We start from the raw sequence: 27,566 nt of genomic DNA, 5'->3' as shown, positions 1-27,566 counted from the left end.
ATCATTCCCACTGCTCCACAATGTCAGAAATTTAGTTGTGAGATCCAACTGTGCACCAAGTGATCCTCAGATATAACCAAGTGTAAGTTCTTGCGGGTTTTTTTACATTCTAAAAAGTTTATTTTATTCCTCCTGATGGATTTTTAAGAGAGTTTCATGCCTGGGGAGAAAAAAAATATAATTTTTTAGAAAAAGCAATTTTACCTTTTTTACTAATACAGTAATAATCCAGGCTTTAAGATTATTCCTCCTGCTCTTCACTGAAATGAAAATTAAACAAACTTCAGCCTAACTAGAATGGGTTGCACAAAAGTAAAAACCTAAGGAGAGGGAAAAGCTATTAAGAGATTTAAGCACACAAGGAACAAGACCTTTTAGAGGAGATTAAAGAGTGTGACAAGCATTAGTATTTCAAGGTGCTGCGATCTCCTCCTGGATTGATGTGCCTCAGAATGAGATGAGGCACATTAAAAGCTGAAATCATTCAAGCTGGTGTGAGACTGAATAGGAGCAATTACCAAATAGTCAGGCATTAAATAAAATGTGTGATTTTTTGGGAACCTGCAGCACAGGAGCCTCCGAGCCATCAAACAGCCTTGAAATCCAAATTTCAGGAGACAACACTTCTGGGGGAAACTGGGAAGCTGGAAAGGAGCAGTTCCAATTTGGATGTTGCTGTCTGGCACTTTACTGACTAAGAGAGAATAATTAAGGTGGTTAATCAGCACTGAAAGCGCAGCAGGTGCAGGCTGGAGTGGGGTGAAGTTGCCCAGGTAGCTCTGGGTGCTGCTGGGGACTGAGGAGTGACCCACAGACCCCATTAGGAGGCTTTTTGTGCATTAAAGAGCCTTATTTCCCCCCGGGCATTAGAGCAGAATCCTCTTAGGCCCCGTTCAAACAGTTTGTCTGGGCTCTAAGTCGGGCACAGCAGTTTTCCAGGGGGGTTTAGCCTAAAGCTTGACCAACTGGGATTAAACAGCAAGCCCAGCTTGCCCCTGCTGGGACCCACTGGGGATGCAGGGCTGGGAGCCTCCAAAGTGAGGTGAGAAAGCAGGAAAAAAACCACGTTGAAAAAGTGGTTTTGAATAGTTGTAAACGCAGCACTGAGCTCTTGGCAGTGAGAGGAATAATTTTTTCTCAGCCTTGTTGCTGTTTCTCCCAGTAATCCCCAAAAAAGCAGGTCCTTAGGAGAGGTGGGAGTTTTCCTGCCCATGGATTGATTTCCTTTCACTGAACTCAGCTGAAGTTTTGTCCCTGAACTAAGGAGGCTCAAAGACCCCTCATAAAATCCTATAAACTCATTAAAAAGATACAAACCTGGCTGTGTATTTGCACTGAAACTTTAAAGAGAACAATTGGGCTCATTAGAGCTGCTTGAAACTTCACTTATGAAATTAGAACAAATGGTTTTGGTGAAATAAACACTTTTAAACCTTGGAAACATCAAACAAAGTCATTACTGGTTTTGCTTTCAATCTGAGAAATGTTTCAGCCTGAGTTTCAAAAAGAAATCAGTTCTGGAGTGCCCTGGGGGGTGGATGAAGTTTTTTTCCCACATTTTTCCCTCATCACTCTCTGAGCACCTTTCATTTTGGGCACCATGGCCGAGTTCATTGTCTTGGTCAAACGTGCCAGAAATTCCTGCAGCTGTGCAAATTTATTCTTTACTTGTTTCACCTCAACTCGTAACTTGGACATTAAAGTCCACCCCTACCCACAAGTTCCTCACCATTTCATGGCCTAATAAAAATGGGAAAAAAAAAAAAAAAAGAAAACTCTTGTTTGTTTAGTAGGGTTAAATATATTATTATTATTAAATATATATAATAATATATAATAATAATATATAATATATAATATATAATAATGTAATATAATAATATAATTCCCCAGAGAGCCCAAATAAAAGCAGCACAAGCTGTCAGTGACATTTGAGAGCTCACTATGTCCTGTTAATGAGAATCATGCACTAAAATTGCCTTTTTTTGGTGGCCACAATTAAAAATATCAGAGAGGGTCTCAGGACATTTGTGTGGCTTTAATTGCAGCATATTTATCATAGCTGAGTAGTCACAGAAGCAGAAACAAATTTAGGGCTTCTCAGAGCCCAAGGAACATCAGTTTCCCCAGGAATTATTTATTGAGCAGCCAGAATTCAATATATGAAGGATTTTCCTGCAAGAACTTTTGGATTGTTTTGGATAGAATCAATATATTGATAATAATATTAATAATGGTAATAATAGTAAACTAATATATACAATAAATTCTATAGAAATATTATCATTATTAATACTTATTATTAATAATAAATACTATTATTAATTAGTATTGATAATAAACAATAATTTATTATTAAATACCTAATAAATAATAAAGTTATTTAAAGCTGCATTCAGGAAGTTCTTAATGAGTATCTCATCAATATCTGGAATATTTTCTGATTTTGGCTAAACCCTGAACTTCCTAATTTTTGGCACTATTTATTGAAGTTATGAATTCCCATCCTTAATGCAAGTTACTGACTAAAAAAATTCAGTCATGATTTTAAGATTTATTTCTGAATAAATCTGTTCAGAAAGCTGGTGTGGAATTGTGATGTTTGGTTTGCAGTTGGAAAATGAGAATTTTTATTTGTTAAATAATGATAATTCTGAATATTTTACTGGTACTGGATAGAGGGTGGTGTTTAAATCAGATTCAATTCACAGAGTGGATAATTTTCCTGGACAGAAGGTCCAGAGTCAGATTTTAGTTATATTTTCTCATAGGAAAGAGAAAATTTGTTCACACTAAAATTTGTTGCTTTCTTCTGTTCATGCCCCTTTTAGTAGGAAAAACTTTTAATATTTCTCTTGCAGAGTTTCACTGCCAGGGGAAGGAATCATTAAGGGCTACAATCCACGAGAAAGTTCTCAAAACATCACAGATCATTTTTTTGGAAACTAATTGATGATAATCCCTTTTTCTTTACATTTCTATTTAAATTTTCTATTTCTATAAAATAAAAATTTCATAATATAAAATAGAAATTTCGTAGAAAATTCCTTTTTTACAATTGATGATAATTCCTTTTTCTTTTTTCCATGTATATTTCTATTTCAATTTTCTATTTCTATGATATAAACTTTCAAACTTTTCTGTTGAAAAGTTCACTCATGGAATTATGCACAAGATTTTTGTTGCTGTGTCTTGGAAAGGTTTTACAAAACAAGGATGGACAATGGGATGTGCTGGTGGAAGTGGTGTCAGGATTTGTAGAATTTTGCTGTATCAAAAAATATCTACCAGATGTGCCTGAGGTTTGTTTTTTGCTCAGCCTCACACTGGTGAGATAAAAAGTTTTGTGTTGCATTGCAATACACAAAATTATAAATCACTTTTTAAGCTCAGGAAAGCCTCTGCAGAGTGGTGAGAAGTGGTGTTGCTGTGGAATTCCAGAACAGCTTCGTGTGATTGTTGTGGTGCCTTTACTCTTATGTTTTATGTAAAAAAAGAAACCATTATTATTCATATGCAAAGGAAGGAGAATAATTTTCCTCCTTCCAAGCCCCAGAATTACTCCTGGCAATTTTAATGCTCTCATCCATGACCTTTCTAAACAGTGCAAGGTTGGTGTTGTTTGTTTTCTTGGGAGTTGCCTTTTAAAAATCAAATATTATGTTTCAGTTACTCTGTACCTGCAGGTTGCATGCAGAGGAGGTTATAGGAACTTAATAATAATATTATATTGATATATTAGTGATTTATCACTAAAACAGTGGTAAGTTTGCCCACCATTCCAAAAATAGAGCTGTACATGAGCTTCAGTTGTAGCCAAAGGGACAGAATGCAAACTCACTCTAAATATAAAGTAAAAGTATTGAGTGTTTATTCTCACATATTTCTTTAATTATGGATTAATTTCAGAATTTGAGGGGGAAAAAGGGATGATCTCTGTGTTATTTCTTTGGCAGTTTGTTATTTGGTATTGGGTGTCGTTTCTTGGGCAATTTTAATGGGGCTCTTGGAAAAAACAAAACAAAATCCTGTGTTTGAGTCCTGCCTTTGTGCTTTGATCTAGCACAAAGCGAGCAGACAGACTCCTGGAGTTATTATGGAAGTAGGTTGGGCCTGAAATCTGAGAGGAAAACTTCATTTCATTACAGGATGCATTAACTCCAGAGGTGTTCCCAAAATACCTGCTATTCAAGGAAGGAATAAATAAATAAACAGAGCAAACTGCAGCCACTCCAGGTTTGTTGAGGATGATGCATCTGTGTTTTTCTGGAGTGATTCCACACACGGATTCTGTACAATCCATTGTCTGCAATGAATAATATCAATATTGGTTTGATCAGTCAATCAAATTGATTATTGATGAATAATTTTGGTTAGTGTTTCTGCAGTCATCCCTAATGCCAGCATTTGAATACAAGCCTTTAGTGTTGTTGAAAAAACGCCTCATTTATATATTAGGGAGAGTTTATATATTTATATATTATATATTAGAGAAAATCTATATATTTATATATTATATATCAGAGAGAGTTTGGAGAGCCAATCCAGGCAGGGCTGATGGGAATGGTGTGAGCAGAGGAATCCATCAGGAACTGTGGCTGGGCAGGGTTTGGGAGGAGAATCCCAGAGAAGCCGCAGCCCCTGGTGCTCCGTGAGGACACAGGGAATGGCTTCCACTGCCAAAGGGCAGGGATGGACAGGATATTGGGAATTCCTGGCTGGGCTGGAATTCCCAGAGAAGTTGGGGCTGCCCCTGGATCCCTGGCAGTGCCCAAGGCCAGGCTGGACAGGGCTTGGAGCAGCCTGGTGAGAGGGAAGATGTGCGCTGATGTCCTTACAAACAATTCCATGGATGAAGGGATGGCTGTTAGCGGGTTTGGAATGGGCTTTGGTGTCCGCAGCGACTTTTGGACGAAGTGCTGAGCTTTGGGGTAAAACCCAGGTCCAAGGGGAGATGTGTGACTGGCACTTTGGGAAGGCTGCACCTTCCCCATCCCTCAGCCAGTGGGGAAGGGGAGAGGGCAACAAGCGGCCGGGAACTCGGGGTAAAAGGCAGCTGCGCCATCCGAAATTTTGGGAGAGCGAGAAAACCCCGCGGGCTCTGCCCTGGCGGACTCTCTCCCTGTATTGGCATAAAGTTCCAGGACTGCTCAGTCTCCTTTTTGGACACTGGCTGTTCACAGCGGGATTTTCCGTGCCAATGGGGATCACCCGGGATCCTTCCACCGTCGGGGTCCAGCTGGAGGTGCCACAGCCGGTTTGGAGGTGACCAGCTCCTGTGGCACCGGGTGATTCGCTGGGGACCCGAGACTGCCCAGGACACAGAGGGAAGGGACATGGACATGGACTCCCGGAGAGGGCAGGAAGGGAAAGTGGAGAAGGATCCCATCCAATCTCACCGGTGAGTACAACTTCGGGGAGTAAAACTACTCCTACTGTGGGGAGTAAAACACAGCAGCACGCCCGGCGTGGGTAACAAAGGAAAGTCGGAAAAGGGTCACGGCTATAGGGATGGTGATCCCAAAATGAGCTCAGAGGGTCCTTTGGGAGAGCGTTGAGATGGTTTGCACGTTCTCCCAGAGGTAGTTAAGGACATGGGTGGCCAGAGGGGACAATAAGGGGAAAGGAGTGGCTGAAGGGGAGTGTGGGATGGTTTGTACATTCTCCTAGAGGTAACTGAGGTAATTGAGGACCTGGAGGGGGCAATAAGAGGCACCCAGAAAGGGTCTCGGCAATGCAGGCCCAGAGTGGGCAATGTGGTGTTGGTTTGGGAAGGGATTGTGGAGGAATATGGTAAAGGCAAATAGGAGCGGGAGGCTGTGTGATTAGGAAAGAAAAGAGAAACGGGGAGGACTGGAAAGTTCTTTGCCTTATCTTCAAAATCTGCAGTCTAATTCAGAGCTGGCTGCAAATCTTTGGTATTCCTGGCTTCCAGGAGAGGGAAATCAGGGAAGTATTGTTCCTATACCTCCACCCCTGCCCGGGCTGTTACATTTGGGTTTGTGCGGAGGATTTTGGGGTTTCTCTATGGTGAGAATGCCGAGGCTGGGTGTGGAATGCGGGACCGAGCCGGGGCTGCGGGGCAGCCGCCAGGACTGCGACTGGGAAGGGACGAATGTGCCACTTGTAAAAGAAGAGAACATTAGAAATGGATTGTTAAGGGTGCCAGGATCTCCCGCTGTAGGACACAACCGGATGGGTGAAGGGATGGGCGTGAACGACTCTGAAATGGGTCTCGATGTCTCCAGGGGCTACAAGCAGCAGGTGTGGCAGAGCCCAGCCAGTTCGGCTCCTGAAAGGGACAACTGGGGTCTGCACAAGGCTGAGTTGGTGAACTTTGGGCAGCAGGTTGGTTGCAGAACCCAGCCAGTCCGGCTCCTGAAAGAGACAAGGCTGAACTTCTGAACTTCGGGGTAAAACGCCAGGTTCAAGGGAGGATGTGGGGTGGGAGGTTCGGGAAGGCTGCACCTTCCTGGTACCTCAGCCATGGGGAGGGAAGAGGGCAGCAAGCGGCCGGAGCTCGGGATTAAAGGAACCTGGAGAGAGAAAACCCCCTGGAGAGAGAAAACCCCCTGGACTCTCCCTTTATTTGAATAAAATTACAGGACTCTTCAGCCTCCTTTATGGACACTGGCTGTTCACAGTGGGATTTCCGTGCACTGGGGGTAGGAGAAGGTGTCCCTGCCCATGGCACGGGTAGAACTGATGAGATTTCAGCTCCCTTCCAACCCATTCTGGGATTCTGTGTTTCTATGATTCTCCTCTTATTCTCATTTCTGCCTGAAAGGGATTCAGATTCCAGAGAAGCTGTGTGATAGAATTTGTGTGGAGTATGAAAGCAGAATGTAGGAAGCTGCAGATACAGAAAAGCTGTATTATATGAAAAGCTCCAGAGTATAAATTTAAAAACTGTACAAAATCTTTATTTATAGATTTCGGTTTTAGTCATCCAACTCTTTGAGGCTGCAGACAACAAGACAGATGAGATTGCTCTGGGAAAATGCTCCAAACACACCCAGCTCTTTATATATATGGCAGATGGCTCTAGAAACGTACACTTAACTCTATTGAGGGATAAGTTTTATTTGTTACCAATTACTAAATATGTTATTAAATCACTCTGTTGCAGCCTGGTTTGAAGTTGTTAACCTGAGTGGGGTGAAGCCAGAATGGAACATCCATATTTATTGCAGTTCATGGGAACAGAGAATCCCATAAATCCCTTAAATCTCATCCCATCCCACCCCTGCCATGGGCAGTGACACCTTCCACTATCCCAGGTTGCTCCAAGCTCCATCCAACCTGGCCTTGGACACTGCCAGGGATCCGGGGCCAGCCACAGCTTCCCTGCTCATCAGTTCCATTTTTAACACTTTTTTTTCACTTTTATTTCCCTTAATTCTGTCAAAATCCAAGTGGGAACACAGACGTGGTTTAGAGATACCAGACAAGACCATGAATAGCTGAAATAGCTGTTTGGTGTTCTGTAACTTAAATATTCACCCGTAACTTGCAGCAGAGCCCACTTTGTTCTCTTGACCAGGAATCTCAATTTTTGAAATATTTTCCCTACTGGAATTTCCATATGAAAATACTTCTTGTCTCAGTTTCTGGCACTGTCCTTTTCTGTGATGGTGACAGTGACATCGTGTCCCCCTTGCAAGGAGCACAGCCCCGTGTCTGTGTGTTTATTCCCAATAAATACAGCCCAATCCCTGCTGCTGGAATTTATGGGGTTTCGTTCTGAGGAAAAAGTCTTGGATAGAGATCAGTGTGTTTCAAACAAGTTGTAAATGGGCATGGCATCTTTTCAAACAACTGGAGCAGAAATAATGATTCATAAACTTCAGTAAATATGGACTTTTAAACCCTTTTTTGTGGAACCTTTTTGTTTTAAACCTTTTTTTATGGAATTTTAAACCTTTCAAGGAGTATTTGTGCATTTGGGGTATCTGTAAATGAGCCCCTCACAATATAATAAAAGGTCAGAGAAAGGTCTGTATTTCATCTTCACCCCTCCAAGTCCCTCTGTACCACTGAAGTGAAAGAAAATTCCAGAGATAAATATTCAAGGCTGACAATGATAATGAAGTTGTGGGCTATGACTGGAGAATAATGACATTTCTTGAAATGGCTTTGTGAAAGAAGAGGCAGAATGTGTCTGCTTGTTGACAGAAAGAACATAAGAGATGAGCTCGAGACCAGTAATTTTTTAATATGTACAGCATGGGTGTTTTATAACAAAATAGCATTATACTAAGTATTTAAACTAAATAAAAAAACCCCATTATTATGAAAAAACCTCTATCTGAAGCTTGAACGTTTCTAAATCTTTTCAAATCCCGATTGTCCTCTGTCATCTGTGATGTTTTATGAGGAGGAATTGTCCCCACAGAACAAAAGGCAGTAGAGGAAATGTATTATTTATAAAGGTTGTTCATTATAATGATTCTGGAGAGAAAACATTAACGCAGTGAGAGGTCCTGACTGCACTGGATTAGGGAAAGGGCAAGTGGTGGGATGGCAGCTCTGAACTTTGAACAGCATCTTCCATTTTATGTTTGCAGCTGGGAGCTCTGTGCCTTTTGGAAGGACGTTTTTATGCCCAGCCCCTGCAGCAAAGGTGTGCCCAGGTGCATAAAATCAGTGAGAATGAGGGGGAGTTGGTGGCCACAGCCCAGGGCCAGAGAGCCAAAACCTCCCCTGTGGGAGGTCACAGCCAGAGGGAGGGGATGGGGCAGGCAGAGGGACCTGGGCGGGCTGAGAGGTGGGAACAGAGATCCTTGTGAAGTCCTACAAGGCCAAGGGCTGCTCCTGCACCTGGCCAGGAATCCCAGCACAAATCCAGGCTGGGTGGAGAGGGGATGGAGAGCACCCCTGGGGGTGTTGGTTGAGGAGGAGCTGGACAGGTCCCAGCTGTGTTCTCTGGCACCCAGAGCCCTGGGCTGCTCCCAGTGTGGGCAGCAGGAAAGGAATTGGGATTGTGCCCCTCTGCCCCACTTGGGTGAGACCCCACCTGCCCTGGGGCTCACCATCAGCAGGACCTGGAGCTGCTGGAGAGAGCCCAGAGGAGCCACGGAGCTGCTGCAGGGCTGGAGCCCCTCTGGAGCCAGGCTGGGAGAGCTGGGAATGTTCCCCTGGAGAGGAGAAGGATCCAGGCAGAGCTCAGAGCACTGGGAATGTTCCCCTGGAGAAGGGAAGGATCCAGGCAGAGCTCAGAGCCCTGGGAATGTTCCCCTGGAGAAGGGAAGGCTCCAGGCAGAGCTCAGAGCCCTGGGAATGTTCCCCTGGAGAAGGGAAGGATCCAGGCAGAGCTCAGAGCCCCTTGCAGGGCCTGAAGGGGCTCCAGGAGAGCTGGAGAGGGACTGGGGACAAGGGATGGAGGGACAGGAGCCAGGGAATGGCTCCCAGTGCCAGAGGGCAGGGATGGCTGGGAGATTGGGAATTGGGAATTCCTGGCTGGGCTGGAATTCCCAGAGCAGCTGTGGCTGTCCCTGGATCCCTGGAGGTGCCCAAGTCCAGGCTGGAGCAGCCTGGGACAGTGGGAGGGGTCCCTGCCCATGGCAGGGGGTGGGACAAGATGATCTTTCAGGTCCCTGCCAGCCAAAACCCTTCCATGATTTCAGTTTGAGGGAATTGTGCTGCACACCAGTGCTGTGACACATTGCTAACAGGTGGGAGCTTGGGATGACTAATTTAAAAGTTTGAGCTCTTTCATTTCCACATAATCAGTGGAGCAGATATTTAAACATGGCAGTTAAAATTTGTATGAAGACACTGAAAGACTGGTTTAGGGAGCAGCTGGAAAACTGCTTTTGAGAGCAGTTTTTGTATTTCCAGGAGATTCAGTTCTAGTTTGGCCCTGTGGGAAAGGTGTAATTTTCTTGTGTGCTTGTTTTTGTTTGTCATGCTTGCCAAGCTCTGTATCTCTAGTGCAATATTTTTATTAAACGCCAGGTTCAGAAGTAAATTTTACTTTGGCAGTCTGTCTTAACCTCTGAAGAATAAAACACTGCTGTTTGCTGTGCAAACAGGACCCCAGAGAAGCCTCCAAATATGACCTCAAAGCTCCCTGACTTAAAAAAAATAAAAATCTACAAGAAAGGAAAGGAGATGCCTCTCCTTCAGTATTTTTACTGCATTCTCTATTAAAAGCATAGATGGCATTAGATAAAAATTAGTTTAATGAGATCTGCATATCTTATCACAGTATTTTACCTCCTTGAAGGTGATAAGAGGTTTTCAAGAATAAGCACTGCATGGATCAAAGCTCCACAAATAAATAAGGGGTTTGTTTGGTGGGGCTCTTTCCTAACTCAGTAATTTGAGGTCTGAGCTTTCAATGGCCACAGCAGAAACAAATCCCTGTGCTGGAGTGCCAGAGATCCTGAAAATCCCTGGGATGTGAGGGGTGCTGGGGTAGGGGTGGGCACAGCAGGGTGTGAAATGCGGCTGTACAGCTTTGGGGAGGGCACTCCATGGGTCCCATCTGGGGGTTTGGGTTCACCTGGGGGGGATCTGCTGTTGCCAGGAGTCACCTGGGAGCTTTGGGGAAATCCCTGGAGAAAGACAAGGGAAATCCCCCTCTGGAAGCTGGTGCCTGTCTCAGGCTCCCTCACTTGGGATCACCAGCAGACTCAACTGAAGGCCATGGATTCCTCTTCTTAAAACAGTGGAAAAATTGGATTTTTTTTGGTGAAAGCCTAACGGAGCACTCCCCTGTGAAGGGATTTCTTGGAATGTTCATCCCTCCTTAAAGACCTGTGTGGGAACCCAGGACATCCCTCTGGCTGCCCTGGCTGGCTCCAGACCCTGGCAGGGGGCACAAAGTCAAAAACACCTGTGGCTTCCATTTTAGCTCGTGGGAAAAGCTGCCAACTCTGTGTGAGGAATTACAAGCCACAAGGGTTTGAGCAGTGTGGTAGTTGAATTAACACAGGGTGAAAAAGTAGAATTTTGGGGTTTTTAGAATGGGGTTCAAGGGGACAAGATGGAGGAATTTAGGCATGTCCTGGCCTTCTTCTCCTTCTCCTTGCCCTCCATGTCCTGCTGTGCTGGTGACACTTTTCTGTTGGTTTAAGGTACAGACACACTGTCCAACATCAATGACAGACATTGGCACGTTATTGTAACCATGGCACACGGAGTTTTTGGTATAAAATGTGAACACTGCCCTGAGGGCAGACAGAATGCCATGGCCGAGCTGCTGGACAGAGCTCAGCAGGGCAGAGAGAGAATGTTCTAGATAAGGGAAAATAAACAACCTTGAGAAGCTGATTCCACGCATTCCAGACTCCTTCTTTGGCTGCACCGGCTGGGAAACGAGGACTTTTACACTCTTGGGGTCATCCCGACACCCAGACCCCGAGAGACCTGCGGGATCTCAAACACAACCCCTGGACAGAGCTGTGGGGCCTGGATGTGCTGAGCTGCTGAGACCCAGGTGCCAGCCAGGAAGCTGATCCCAAAGGATGGGCACAAGGAGAGCTTTCAAGTCCCTTCCAACCCAAACTGTTCCAGGATTCCACAACTGGGTTTCTCAGCCTCGGAGCTGGAATGCTCAGATTGGGGATCCAAGCTCCAGCTGTGGTGTTACCCATATCCAGCTCTTGAAATGTTAAAAAAAGTGAATTATTTTACAGCTTTCAGATGTAGGGCCCATTTTCATGCTCTCAGAAGGCTGGCAGGACCTCACCTCTGACTAAAACTCAGAGACACATTTGTAGAACACGACTGAGTGAACAGAAATAACATAAAAATATTTATCAAACTTTTCCCTTGAGTTTCGTAATGCTTATTCAGGCAAGTGATTATTTTTTTTTAACTTTAGTGCTCCTTTGCCTGTCACTTAGGAAATTTGAACTGTCATCCCTTTTCAAAATCCGTGTTTTGAAAAGAACACAGTAAAAGAAAAGTTTGAAGGAGGGGGGTGGGAGATGTGGACTCTGAACTGGCAGATTTGCTGGCTATGGTGGGGGCAGGAGGTTTTGGTGTGTCAGGGAACAGCAGTGCAGTCCAGAGGCAAAGGAAATGTCACTCTGTGAGCTGTGATGTGTTTGAGAGGTGACAAGGGTGAGCATGGGGTGCTCCTGATGATGATAATTTCTTTATTTTGCTTCCCAGCTACACTTGGATTTCTGCTGTCATTTAAATTTGCTCATCTTCTAATTGCTGATTGACCCCGCTGTTGAATTAATTTCTCTCCTCCACTCCAGCATTGAAACAAGCAGACAAACAAGAGCTGAACACGCTGACGTTGCCCAGGAAATGCACCTCTGGTGGAAACTTTATTTTTCCATGTGACATCACTGCTCCTCAGGTGCCAGTAATTGTAAACATCCCTTGTTTTCAATTCTTTGTCCCCTTAATCTCATTAGGAGAATATCAGACGTTAAATCTTTTAAGTAGCATTAGGGAGTGTGTTCATCCATAACATATGAGAATTCCAGTCAGTTCTTAGCACCCCCTGCTCCACAACGTTTGCTGCTTTGCAGGTTCCTGTGCTGAAAAATGAGATTTGATTCCGGGAGGGCTCTGCTGGCAAAGTGGCTTGGAGGAGAGGGGTGTTGGCAGGGGGGTGAATTAGGGAGGAAAAGGAGATGGGATGGGGCAGAGCTGTCTGCCCCTGAGCCAGCCCAGCCTCTCCACAGGGATTTCCAGACAGATTTGGGGCTGGGATGGGAGCACGGAGTGATTGCAGATGCTGCAGTTGTTGTGCAAGGTCACGGGAGGGATGTGCAGCATCCCTGCTAACAGAGCTTCATCTGATCCCTCCACCCAAACCGAGCAGAGCACCTTGCTTTCCTGCAGGAGATCACCCATTTCTTCATCTTGTCAGCTTTTTTTGCTAGTTGGAAAAAGATTTTTTTGTATTGCCCTTCATGCTTCTCTCTTCCTCTTTCCCTCCTCATTTCCTTTTTGCTCCCACCTATTTCCACACCCATTCTTACTCCTTCCCTAACCCAGCCTTGCAGAAAAAAATTAATTAATAACTTCTCAAATATGGGTCAAAAGTCTTATGCCCTTCATCTTTCCAGTCATTTCACAGCTTTACTGCTGGTGGTTTTTTGCCTTGGAAAGACTGTAGCTACTCAAGGCAAATCTTTGTAACTTCATTAAAAAACAGAGGCTTTTTAGCTCTACCATATGTAATTTTAAAGCCTCTGTCTCTGAAAGTAACAAAAATACCCCTCAAAATAAAACACAAAACAGGAATAAAAATTCTGGATGTGATTCTCTCCCAGAGCCAGCAATGAAGACAGGAATCTGGTCATGGTGAGGTTCTGTGGAGCCTTCTTTAGCTAAACACAGAAAAGTATGTTCTTGCTGGTTAAAAAACTTTAAGAAGAAATAAGAACTATGATGATTCCTGCAAATCTTTGGAAGAAAAACTGATCCCAGATAAGGTTCAGGGGTTTATCAGCCTGTTGTTCATAGAGTGAGTTTGTTCTGCCCCATCAGAGATCTCCCCAGTTTAAAAAGAAAGTTGATTTTTATAAGGTGGACTTTGACAAATGTCATGATAGACCTTTGATCAAACAAAGACTGAGGCTAAAAACTTTATTCTCTGTCCAGTTTCTAAGTGCCTTGATGTGGATTTTGTTTCACCCCCAAACCCACAGACTGTGTTTTTACAAAGTCCACTCTATTTTCCTAGAAAATGTGTCCAACACAAGAAGTTTCAGAGGGGGGTGTTGTCTGTAAAAATCACACCCCCACTGTTGTTCAGAGCATGGACGGGGACTGAAAAGCCAAAATTTTGTCTTGCAAAGCCACCTGGCTGCAGTTGATAGTCAAATCTACTGTTAACCCCTTTTCTGTAATATAATTAAAACACTGCTGAACGATCTGTTCGGTGTGGCCTGGCTGCTCCCTGGCAGCACAGCCCTTTGTGTCCCATAATCCTGGCCTTTGTGCAGGGCTGCCCGTGGCCAGGGCTGTGAAACCTTGTTTAAAGATTTTAAGATCTTCTTAATCCCTTCCCTGATGAGACACCCATTGCTGAAAGCTGGGGGGAAAGGTCCATCTGTCTTGCAACATATGTGTTTACACTGTAAAATCAGTAAATACAGCAGAGAGCTGCCAGTGCCAAGAATTTCCTTTAGTCATAAACGGAGAGACATTGTTTGGTTATTGTTCCTGGAGTTTGCACACACCCGAGGGGCTGGGATTGCAAATCACCCAAAGCAGAGCTGGACGAGCACCACAGCTCCCCCAAACCTGAAAACATCCCCCCAGGAGGGCACTGGCAAGCCCAGCACTGCACTGGGGCTCTGGGCTCCACACCAAGGCCATTACTCACTCTGGGATTTGCACAGGTGGGCAATGGAATATTGGATATTCCCAATTCTACTCGTGTGATTTACAGACTGGAGAGATTCACTCCAGAGCTTGGTGGGGAAGGAGGATCCCAGATCACTCTAAGTTAGGTGTCAGGAAGGAGCTGCTGTAGCTGTCCTAGGAATAAATCTGTTAAAAGCTGGAGAAACACAAGCACATCAATGTAAGGAGGGACCTGGAGCTGCTGGAGAGGAGCCACGGAGCTGCTGCAGGGCTGGAGCCCCTCTGGAGGCAGGCTGGGAGAGCTGGGAATGTTCCCCTGGAGAAGGGAAGGATCCAGGCAGAGCTCAGAGCCCTGGGAATGTTCCCCTGGAGAAGGGAAGGATCCAGGCAGAGCTCAGAGCCCTGGGAATGTTCCCCTGGAGAAGGGAAGGCTCCAGGCAGAGCTCAGAGCCCCTTGCAGGGCCTGAAGGGGCTCCAGGAGAGCTGGAGAGGGACTGGGGACAAGGGATGGAGGGACAGGAGCCAGGGAATGGCTCCCACTGCCAGAGGGCAGGGATGGGTGGGAGACTGGGAATTGGGAATTCCTGGCTGGGCTGGAATTCCCAGAGCAGCTGTGGCTGTCCCTGGATGCCTGGAAGTGCCCAAGGCCAGGCTGGAGCAGCCTGGGACAGTGGGACGTGTCCCTGCCATGGCAGGGGTGGCACTGGATGGGCTGTAATGTCCCTTCCATCCCTTCTATGAATATCAAGATATCAATATCTATGAATATCAAGTATAAATTGAATTCTCTGGCACATTGTGTGGCTTTAGTTTTAATCTTTTTCTGGTACTGAAAATTGTTTTATCTTCTTGTAAAATTTGTATTTCTACTTAGAAAACTGCCAACAACCCCCCGAATACCCAAACACTTTTTTTTTTTTTACTGTTCACTGTTACTGTTTCTGTAACTGCAGTGCCTGGAGAGTGAAGTTACAGAACATGGGCTGCTCTGCGATGTTTTGCGGAGATTTTGAAGTAAAAGTGTCCCCTAGATATGGCAATTCAGTTTTAAGAGATGATTTAAGTACAAAGCCAATAAGAAAGGGAAGCCCCTGGCAGCACTGGGGTGAAATGGATCCACTTGGCAGGCAGGGGCTTAAGAAAACATCATTTTTGGAATAGGTAACACCCAAAGGAAAATCTCCAAGTAGGGTTCGAAAGAGGGCAACTGGGTACCTTGTGCAGGAAATAATTTCCACGTGTGAGGAACAGCAGCAGAGGAAATATAAAATACATATATTTTATGAAGAATGGAAAGGCAGACAGAGTCCGGCTCATGGGCTGTGCTGAGGTGGAAATCAGTCTTGGAGACAGCAAGAGGGAGATCTGGGGACAGAGGGAGTTGCTGGGTTACTCTGAGAAAAAAAAATTGGTTCAATTTAGGAGGAGTGTGTGGCCAGGACCTGGCAGTGGAGGTGATGGGTGAGGATGGCCATGGGGAAGGAGGTGAGCAAAGCCCCAGGGATCCACAACTGCAGGGGTTCTGTGCAGAAAGAGCTTCTCAGCACAGGCACAGGCTGGGTGTGAAGGCTTTAAAAGTGATGAATATTAATGATGCCATCCATTACAAGTGTTGATGTTGGCTGTGGCAGAGAGTGCAGAGCCCGTGGAGCGCTCATAAAGCACCTGGAATTTGTTCCTCTCTGTTCCCAAGGAGATCTGGGGGAGAGAGGCTGAATTCTGGGATTGGTGAGCTGGGAAATAAATCAATCTGTGAGTCATTAATGCACCAACAAATGCCACAATGATGTGTGGACACATCAGCCAGACCAGCACTGTGGAGAGGGGACAGAGGGGTCCCCAGAGCTCTTCCCCTGATTGTCAGGAATTCCTGCAAATCACGTGGATGGTTCAGGGAATGTGGGTGGTAATAAAGCAGTAATTACAGCCTGGAGAGCAGAATGGGTGAAATCAGGTGAGAAAGCCCAGGAAATGATGTGATTCATGAGGAGTCAGGTGAGTGCCTGCAGATGGGGCTGGAGATAGGACTGAGATCAGGTTTAGCTGTTCCCTGGGTGGAACGGGGACCTGGGGAGGCTCCATATGGTCCCTGCTGTGGGGATGGACAGGAGAAATCTGAGCCTTGCCCAAAGCACTGCAGGTCTGCTCCCCAGGAGTGCCACACCTGCTCATCTATCCACCCTTCAGTTTTGACAAAGTGCTCGGAAGATTGTTCCTAAAACTTGGAAAACTACCTGCTTTTAACCCTCAGAAATTCCTGATTAAAGCTGCTTGTAATTCCTCAGAATTAAATCCTGTATTACACAAAACTGGGGAACTCATCCAATATTCTCAGGTGGTTTCTGTTGCCTAAAAAAAAAAACAAAACATTTGGGGGAACAATGCTTGCAAGCCATCCTGAAGGAACAGCAGTGTAAAAATAGCAGAGGGAAAAGCAGAGGTGGGAATTCTCCTTTTGGAGTGGGCTGGGCCAGGCTCCTGTGGGACGAGATTTTCTTGGTTTGCAGTTGATTATCCCGGGAGATTGGCAGCAACTGAGGGAGCTGATGCTGCAGGTCAGAAATGCTGCCTGGGCAGGCAGGGAAAAAAAACCAAAACATTCCTAGTCTGGGGGGTTCTGGATAGTGTCACTGGAAAATGGGATAAAGAAAGTCCCTGTGGGGTTTTTCAAACATAGGAAAAAAAAAAAATCAGATAATATCTGTTACACTTGAAAAACACAGCAAAACATCTGACTAATTCTAAGAAATGTTTTGTTTTCTAGCTTTAATGTGAATTTCTTATATTGTGTAGTTGTTGTAATATATAATATAGGTAATATATAACTTTCTGAATTAATAGGTTGATGTTACAGGTTTATTTTGGTTTTTTGACTTAATACTTTTACTTATTTTTACTGTAATGTGGATATTTTTGTTTAATGTGTTGTCACTGGACATACTCACATATATTTTATTAAGACATTTAAACTCAGTTTATTCTAGACAATTACATTACTATATTACTACACTATAAATGTCTTTATCTTTTTATCTAATACAATTTCTTACTTAAGGTATATTTTTATTTATAATTATAGAAACATAAATTTATGATTTTTTTGGTGTAATATTTGTGTATTTTGTTTTTATATTCATCTAGGTTTCTTCTAAGGCTAAAAATTAAACTTTTTTGAGTTTGTGAAGGTTTCTATTTTTCTGATTCCCACAATGTTGTTATTCTTCTTCCCATTCTTCCCATCAATAAGAGCTGTGGGAATTACCTGGATAACTCCAGTCCTGGTGCCATGCTTCATTTTTTGTAGTAGATATATAAATTGCTGTGTCAAAGCATGAAAAATTTGCTCCATTAATGCAGGAGAGAAGAGCAACAGGTTGATCAAACCCCTCTGCAAAATTAAATCTGATTTAGATGGAGATGAGGAAAGAGCTGATTCTGGGAAAAAAATCAATGTGTAGTGATCAGAGAAAAGCAACCTGGGGGGTTTTGGAGCATTTCTGGTTTCCAGGACATGTGTGGACACCTGGAATGGGAGAAGGGAAGGAAAATAAATCCACCAAGGAGCAACTCCTTGTTATCTCTCGAGGCAGAAAGATGAGAACATCTGAGCCAGTGGGTAGCAGAGAATGTCAGTTATGTTCTAATCTAGATTGGTGAATAAAAAGATAATCATCAGTAAATTAGAAGAGGTGTTGAAAGCTCAGTTAATTATAGGAAATGAGGAAATTAGAGTGCTGAGTCTGACTGTTTCTGATTCACTTGTTAATTTAAAAAAAAAAAAGTGGTGGTTTTTTTTTTTTGTCATCTGTACTTTTGGCTCAGGTATGTAGTGATAGCAGTAGGATTTTTTAATTTGATTTAATTTTTAACAGCTCCTCAAATTCGGGTTTTGTCTTTGGCTGAGCATTATTTGGAGGATATTGTGGTTTTAATGCATCTTTCTAAGGTCAGGAATTGTTTTCTACTGCACAGAGCCCGAGTTCCTGCTGACCATGAAGTGGAACACAAGAACTCTGTTGCCTCTTAAATCAGAGTCGTTTGTCCCAATGATTTTAAGAAAAAATTAAAATTGTAGCTTGAGAATCTCCATATCTTATTTTTAACTCGCGATTAAATTCAATGTGTGAGAGGGAGAAGGAGTTTGACCAGAGGAGTATTAAGAAATGTTTTAGCCAAGTTTTTGTGCCATACAAGGCATCATTTATTTTTGCATTTGCTTCAGGAATTTTCTATTTTTTAGTATTTTTTACTCTTTCTTTGAATACTTGCCCAGCAAACAGATGCATTTAAATGATCCATAAAGTCCCTTTCAGAGCTGAAAGAGATCTCCAGAGTTACCATCACCTGCCTCATTTCTGATTTTTCATGTTTATTCTTGGAAGTAGCTTCTTTACATGAAATTAATGAAAAGCTGTTGATTTTTCAGACTTGGTTAGGCAATAATTCCAAGTAAACCCGAATCTTGCTTGCACTGCCTCTTGCAGTTTGTAAGTCACTTATGAAACCACACTGGAATTATTGGACAAGTTACAGAGAATGGAATATTGACTGCTGGCAAAGGAATTGGGTGAAACAGAAATCCACTGCTCCTCTGGGACTGGAAAATCAGCAGGAAAGCTCCCCAGGAACTTGGAAAGTGATTTCCTTATATTTTTTAGGGGACCTTTGCTTATGTACAGCATTTCCTGAATTTACAGAGGGGTTCTTTAAATAGCAACAGCAACAAATACCATGCCTAAATAAATAATTCCAGATGGTCCAGATATTAAACTGCAATTATATTGGAAAGGGCAACATTTCAACATCTTGGGGCCTCTCTGCAAGTTTATGGATAGAATATTGTCCATATCAAACCCTTGTCCTTTAATCCCTTTTTCCCTTCATATGCTCCATGGCAGGGGTTGGAATGAGCTGAGCTTTAAGATCCTTTCCAACCCAAATGACTCAAGAATTCTCTGGTTCTGTGATTCTGGGAAGGAAATATTCAGGAGCAGAGTGATTTTTTTTTTTCCCCAACATTCTGTTGAGTAAATCTCATGCTCACGGGATAATTGTAATTATTTGACAGGATAAATTCTTTATAATCCTTTGATAAAGAGTTTTCAGGTCCAAATTTTATTTTAGCCAGAGTAGCACTTGCAAAAGGTGATATTTCCATGGAAAAAGGTGAAGAGGAGAAGAAACATCCCCAGATTGTTGTGTCAAATGGAAGTTTGATCCTCCTCAGTTCCCCATCCCTGGTAATTTTTAATTTGGGATGGTATTCTGATCAGCCTAAGACAAGAAGAAATTGTCATTTTCCTGACTTTTTGCCCTCTGTAAAGGATTTTCTGTAGTGCAGGTAAAGGGGTTAAGCAGGTTGAGATCCTCCAGCAGCTCTGTTTTTCTGGGAAAAGCTGGGAATGTGGCTGTGCCCAGCTCTGCCCTTCAGCCATGGGGCAGAGCTTCACCCCCGGGCTGGGCCTTTCACTGCCACCAGTGTGGGATGAGGGCATGGGAATGGCTTCAGTGGGTAAAAACCTGCCAGAGTTAGGCTGGAGCTGCTCCTGCTGTGGGGTCAGGAGAGGGGAAAACCCCAATGAGCAGAGACCCAGTGCCCAGAGCTGCTGATCAATACCCAGATCAGAGCTGCTGATCAATGCCCAGATCAGAGCTGCTGATCAATGCCCAGATCAGTGCTGCTGATCAATACCAGATCAATGTGCAGATCAGAGCTGCTGATCGATACCCAGATCTGAGCTGCTGATCAGTGATCAATACCCAAATCAGTGCTGCTGATCAATGCCCAGATCAATACCCGATCAGTGCTGCTGATCAATACCAGATCAGTGCCCAGATCAGAGCTGCTGATCAATACCAGATCAGTGCCCAGATCAGAGCTGCTGATCAATACCAGATCAGTGCTGCTGATCAATACCAGATCAATACCAGATCAATGCTGCTGATCAATACCAGATCAATACCAGATCAATGCTGCTGATCAATACCTGCCATGTGCTGTCACCTTTTTCCCAACCTGGGGATGAAACTGGAGATGATTTCGGGGGGGAATCAGAAAAGGGATTTTTGTTTGAAGGCCTTCAGGGCCTTGTGTGGACATTTTCCCATAACTGCCCCTGAAGGCCTTCAAACAAAAATCCCTTTTCTGATTCCCCCCCGAAATCATCTCCAGTTTCATCCCCAGGTTGGGAAAAGGCAACGGTGCAGCCCCTCCTGTGAGCCCAAAGGGACAAACCAGGGCCAGGCGGAGTTTTCCAGGGTTTAACCACAGGAGATGTCCCTCAGTGTCCCTCAGTGTCCCTCAGTGTCCCTCAGTGTCCCTCAGTGTCCCTCTCTGTCCCTCGCTGTCCCTCACTGTCCCTCAGTGTCCCTCGCTGTCCCTCAGTGTCCCTCAGTGTCCCTCAGTGTCCCTCACCGTCCCTCAGCGTCCCTCACTGTCCCTCAGTGTCCCTCATCATCCTTCACTGTCCCTCGCTGTCCCTCAGTGTTCCCTCAGTGTCCCTCATTGTCCCTCACTGTCCCTCAGTGTCCCTCCCTCTCCCTCACTCTCCCTCGCTGTCCCTCGCTGTCCCTCACGATTTCCTCTCTGTCCCTCGCTGTCCCTCACTGTCCCTCGCTGTCCCTCATGATTTCCTCAGTGTCCCTCACTCTCCCTCGCTGTCCCTCACTGTCCCTCACTGTCCCTCACTGTCCCTCACTGTCCCTCATCATCCCTCTCTGTCCCTCTCTGTCCCTCGCTGTCCCTCACAATTTCCTCAGTGTCCCTCAGTGTCTCTCCCTCTCCCTCGCTGTCCCTCGCTGTCCCTCACCATTTCCTCAGTGTCCCTCAGTTTCCCTCACTGTCCCTCGCTGTCCCTCGCTGTCCCTCATTATTTCCTCAGTGTCCCTCTCTGTCCCTCGCTGTCCCTCACTGTCCCTCATGATTTCCTCAGTTTCCCTCACTGTCCCTCGCTGTCCCTCACTCACGATTTGCTCAGGACCTTTGGCGTGTGGGCTTTGTTGCCACACTGGAGTGGGGCTGGCTGTGGCAGAAATGAAGGATATTTTCTGAGCTGTTTCCTCAGGTGACGTTTGCTGGGTGTGGGACAGGATGAACATCACCCTGCAGCCTGGGTCCCTGCCTTCCCAAAACTTGCAAATCCCATGGAAAAATGTCAATCCCATCTCCTCATTCCTTGCTCCAACTGGAAAATAAGCAAACACATTCCTTTCTTTTTTTCCTCCTTTTTTTTCCTTCCTCCCCTTCTTTCCTCCTTCTCAACTTTGTCTAGGAATTGTGGAACCGCTTTAATTGATGTGGGGTTATTACTGTAGGTTTTAGCTAAGGTTAATAAAGCAGAAATTTAATAGATACATTAAAATGTCTGGGAGAGTGGCTGAACGTTCTGGTGAGGGCTGGCATTGACCTCGCTGCACTTAAGGGCTCTGAGTCAGACTCCTGACGCCACCAGGCACAGGGAGAGTGGGAATGCATTTATGCCTTGGGTGTAATTCAGCCTCACAAGCTCTGGGCCTTCTGGTGCACTCAGAGTTATTGCTTCAGCACAAATTTAAAAAAGGAAAAAAAAAAAAAAAAAGGGCTTTTCTAGCTGGAGGTTGTTTAAATTTATTTCTCTCTGCAGTTGTCTTTATTGGTGGTTCAAATCTCGGTATCACTTGTTTGTGGATGTTCACTTACAGTAATCAATAAAAATGCATCAGAGATGAGGGAGGCAGCATCCCTGGAATAATTAATCTTGTTTCTTTCTCCAAAGGCTCTGGGTTTTGGCCTTGATCCCGGTGCACGTGGAGTGTGTCCCTGCTTTAGGAGGGGCTGGGCTCCTTGTGCAAAGGGAACGTGGCAAAAGTAATGCCAGGGAACTTGTGATCCATTCATGGAGCCACAGCCAAGTTTGGGTTTGCAGGGACCTTAAATCTCACCCCACCCCACCCCTGCCATGGCAGGGACACCTTCCACCATCCCAGGCTGGCTTTGGACATTCCAGGGATCCAGGGGCAGCCACAGCTGCTCTGGGAATTCCATCCCAGCCCCTCAGCACCCTCACAGCCAAAAATTCCTCCCCAATATCCAAGCTAAGCTTCCCCACAGTTTGAATCCATGCCCCCTTGTCCTGTCTCCATCTGCCCATGTAAAATGTCCTTCTCCATCTCTTTTTCAGTCCCCTTCAAGTACTGAAAAGCCAAATTTGAATAAACGCGATCGTTCGCATTTTTCAGGTGACAAATTTCGAACCAAAAGTGTGAGTTGCTTTTCATCCAAAGGCTCCCTGCTTGGACAGCTGGGCTTCACTGGAATTGCAGCTCTGACTGTAGAATTTGCTTCTTCCTGAGGAAGTTTTCCTCCCTGAGCTTCTGAGTTTCCATCCTGCTCTGGGGGCTGGGTGTGCCTGGTTCAGCTGGACCCCGTGCATGGACCATTAGTTTGGCATAAAGACCTCTCAAATCAGTGGGAATTCATTCCAGGCACTGCAGAAATATATTTAAAGTCCTTACATGAAACTTGAACACCCCAGATTGCCTTGAACTCTGCTTGGACAAACTGTGGATTGTCCAGATCTCCCTGACTCCAGTGGAACAAGGCACATGTTTGTCATTAATTCATGGTTGGAATCAAGATGTAGATGGGGCTGCAGAGAGAATCAATGATTGCTGCAAGAGTCATTTCCTTGTGCAAGGCAATTGAGCTGCCCTGAATATTAAGCTCTCCTAATTAAAATGACCTATTCACATATGTATTTATGTGTGGAAAAAGTAAATTAAGAAATCTCCAGAAAACAAAAGCTCGTGGCTTTCTCGTATCAGTTTCCAAGAAGGAAAACAAAAATAATAACAGTGAGACATGGTGGATTAAAACTTCAATCTGGATTTGAAATGGTCTCAAATATCACCCAAAAATTAAATTCAGAGGATATCACTACTGAGGAGAGTCCAAATAATCACTAAATATTTACCTTGTTGCCAGCCTGACGTTCTAAATACTCACCAAGACAACAGTGGAGCCAAAGTGGAGCTTCTGTGTTATTATTTTAGTCTGAGATACAGCAAGTAAATAAGAGGAAAAAGCTTAAATATTCTTTGCTTGTTTCTGGCACTGTTTCCACCAGAAAAGCACGGAACAGAACAGACTTCTGTTTTTATAACATGGCTATCAGTAATAGGCTAAAAATATGTCTTGTGATTGAAGTGTTAAGTGCTGAATTGATTATTTCTATTAGCATTCACAGCTATTGGGAGTGGATTTATTAAAAGCTCCCTTGCAGCAGCAATCCGGAAACATTTACAAGGATGTGCACTTTTAATGGAATAGCAGAGTTCCACTCCGGGGGAGTGGGAGGGATTATGGAATGTCAGTGATTATCTGCACTTGGAAAAGCAGGGAAACCCAAAGCATATGGGCTGTGTCTGTGTGATGTGGAGCGCCAGGACATGGGGAAGGGAGGCAAAGTGAGACAGAGGAGGTTTAGGTGGGATATTGGGAAGGAATTCCTGGCTGGGAGGGTGGGGAGGGGCTGGGATGGAATTCCCAGAGCAGCTGTGGCTGCCCCTGGATCCCTGGAATGTCCAAGGCCAGGCTGGATGGGGTTTGGAGCAACCTGGAATAGGGGAAGGTGTCCCTGCCCATGGGAGGGGTGGGACAATGAAATCTTTAAGGCACTTTCCAACCCAAACCATTCCACAATTCCCTGGTTCTCCAGGCATGTCCTTGTGAGGAGCACTCTGTTCTGGCATGGCACGTGTGTAACTCCACGGAGGAATCCCGGTGATTCTTTCTGGAATGTGTCACTGTGGGACTTCTGCATCTCCCCACATCCCAACGGGGGAGCATCTTATCTGGAAACCCTGAGCTGGTATCAGCCGCCTCCTCTCCCAGATTTATTGATGGCTCCAGGTCTGGAATGCTGACTCTGCTCCCTCTTGTCTTGACCAGAACCAATCCCAAAGCTGATTACCAGCTCTCAGTAATTAGCACGGGAGAGGCAGAAAGTGAACAGGAAATCGTACAGATTAAAAGAAAAGCAAGAAGTAACAAAATGAGGACACTCAGCTTGTGGACAAGTGTTTATTAATTAAAAATATTAAATCAAAAAATAGCCTAATGCAGATGGAATCTAGCTGTGAAAGAGAACTTTTAAGAGAGATATTAGGGGAAAAAAATATATCCAGAAAGTTTATGTGAAGCAAAGGATACATATTCTGGGAGCACTGTTAATTATCTTTAACTTGAAATGACTTACAGATCTTGCAGATGAAATTTAGAAATAGTGCTGAACTTAGACATAAATGTGGGGGGTTAAAAAACCCCACCAGTACTAGGTTGACTGTAGCTACTGAAGGGAATGGAATGAGATCCCAAAATCCCAGACTGGTTTGGGTTGGAATGATGCCTTGAGCAGGCTGCCCCGGAGCAGAGGCTGGGCAGAGTGACAGAATAAAGCAGGGATTTATTAAAGGATCTCCTCCATGGATCCACCTTGGGCAGCACCAGAGCCCAGCCAGGGCTGCAGCCAAGAGGAACCAAAATGGTCCCAAAATGCACGAGCGCTCCCGGGGGCTCTCACTGGGATCAGCTCTGCTCCATTTGCACCTTGCAGTTCATTGGCCACTTCCAGCTTGAGGTGATCAAGTCCCATCCTGCTTGTTTTTCTCTCTGCAGCCCACGCTGTTTGTGCTCCTGGGCCTGAGCTTTGGATCATTTGTCCTTGGTGCCCAGCTGGAGAAGGAATTGTTTTGTCTCCCTGCTCTGTGCAGAGAGCTCAGCAACACTTCATGTGAAGCTCAGAGCTGCACACCAAAGCAGCACAGAGCCTGGAAAATAGAAAAGCCGAAACCTGAGGATTCAGGAAGGGACCTTAAAGCTCATCCAGTGCCACCCCTGCCATGGGCAGGGCCACCTTCCACTGTCCCAGGCTGCTCCGAGCCCCATCCAGCCTGGCCTTGGGCACTGCTAGGGATGGAGCATCCGCCTCTTTTTCCCAGCTGGATCCACAGTGGAGGAGAATTGTCCATATGGGGCTTGTGGATGGTTGGTGAGTTCTGACCCTCATTTTAGCAGAGTCTGGGTCTCTGTGAGATCCTGATTTCCCAGTTACCACAGGCGTCTCCTCCTGATTTCCCAGTCACAGCAGTCTCCTGTCTTTGACCACGGCGCTGTCTGGGGCTGTTCTGATACCATCAGGAGCCACTGGTCCTTAGCCTGCAGTGCCTCCACCTCTCACCCCTGGGTGCTGATGGCAGAGGGCTGAGAGAGGAAGGAGGGGGAAGCTGCCCCTTTGATTTGGTCAGCAGGATTCCCTTGGGGAGCGTGGAAAAAGCAGCTCCCCGTGGCAGAGGAAGTGGGGGAGATCCCAGCACAGAGCAATCCCTGCCTGGGGACAGCAGAAAAGGACAAAAGGACCGTGCAAAATCTTCAAAACCAGCAGCAGCCACTAATGTGGGAGGCAGAGATTCCATGTGTTCCTTAATTAATCAAATGGACCGTCCCATGATGTTGAGTTTGTCTTGGAGACTTGTGGTTTCTTATTTCTCTTCTTGGGAGGCTTTTCTGAGCCCTTCACACCCCACAGAGTGAGTGGGGCTCAGCCTGGGCTGCCATGTGCAAAGTCTAAAATCATCTTTTATGGCGCTTCCGGGAGGGATTGAATTGTGGAAAAATGGAATCCCACAATCCTGGAATGGTTTGGGTTGGAAGGGACCTTAAAGCTCATCCAGTGCCACCCTGCCATGGGCTGGGACACCTTTCCCTATCCCAGGCTGCTCCAAACCCTGTCCAACCTGGCCTTGGAATTCCCAGGGATGGGAATTGCAGATAACTGCACTGGGATGCGCCAGATAAGGACAGACTTTTGCTTTTAGAGTCAGGTAATTTGTACAAAATTAAAAAATATGCTCCTCCACTTTCTAAGATCATTGTACACAGCAAATTTCAGCATACCTAGGTTTTCTTTCTCCCTGTCCCATAAATACTTTTGCATTTGTGAGTCCTTCTTTTCCTGATTTCCCACTTGGGAGAATGCACTGTGGAAGTGGCACATGGTAAGTGGTAGGAGGAGATGCATTTTGTGCCTTTCCTCGCTGCACTTTCCATGATTTCCAGTATGAAAACAGGATATTTTAAACTGGTATTAGATATGAAATCCTTAGAAGAAGTAGAGGAAGCCAAACAGTCAGCAGAGTTTGTAGTAATAGTTTTATATATGTGATTTTTTTAGTTTGTTTGGTTTGGTTTTTAACTCCTGGGAAGCCCTGGGATATTCCATCCAGCTCCCAGGAATCATTCCCTGATATTTGTCTCCTTCTTTAGCTGGTGAGGGAGCTGAGGACTTTGGATTTATCCCTGGAGTGAGGCATCCTAAAACACATCCTAAAATGTGTTCATCTCAGCAGCCCCACGTCACCACGTTTAAATCCCTCTGTATTAAATCTCAAAGTATTGAAAACCTGTTGGGAATGGAACTCCTAATGTCTGGATTTGGAATTGTGAACCCTAAATTTTCAATCCTAAATTCTCAATTTTAAATTCTAAATTTTGAATCATAAATCCTGCTGCATTTTCCAGCTGAGAGCGCTCAACACACTGAATTTTAGGCAGAACTTCCAGTCCTTCCACTGGTTAAAACAAACTCTTAATAACTTTTCCATGACAAATGGAATTCTGGTGGGAAGGCAGCAAAGCAAAGAAAGGCAGGTGTGCCCTGAAATCTGCTTCCTTTCAGCGCAAAGCTGATGGTGAATTTTGGCTCTGGGACCACTGGCACTCCTTTCTTCTGCTGGAAAATCCCATGTGGTGTTTAAGCTCCCTAAGCACCCTCTGGGGATATAATCAGGGAGAAAAGAGGCTTGGGCCAGAGCCAAGAGGGTTTGCCTGGCTCTGTGTCCTCCCCCCACGCTCCATCCCCTGGGAATTCAGCTCCAGGGAAATCCTGCATCCTCCTCTGGCCTCTGTGGGTCTCCATCCAAAGTGATGCAGGAGAGAAAAAAAAACAATTTGTTCTTTAAAACTGTGCAAAAAAGAAAAAAAGAAAAAAAAAAAAGAAAAAAAAAAGAAAATAATGCCTTTTCTGGCAGAGCTCATACTTTTAATGAGGTTTACTGATAGTTTTATTCAAATGTGACCTTTGCAGGAATCAAAGTCTAGCAAAAAAAAAAAAAAAAAAAAAATCCTAAATGCCACTTTATTATAGTGACACACACTGGTGTTGCTGTATTTTAGGGTCTGTCAGCATTTCCATTATGAACTACCAGAATTTTTAATTTAATTCTGCTACAAAATCTGGATCTGAAAC

This window comes from Vidua chalybeata, chromosome 7 (genome assembly GCF_026979565.1).
Source record: "Vidua chalybeata isolate OUT-0048 chromosome 7, bVidCha1 merged haplotype, whole genome shotgun sequence".
Lineage (NCBI taxonomy): Eukaryota > Metazoa > Chordata > Aves > Passeriformes > Viduidae > Vidua > Vidua chalybeata.
Note: the sequence above shows the minus strand (reverse complement) of the source record.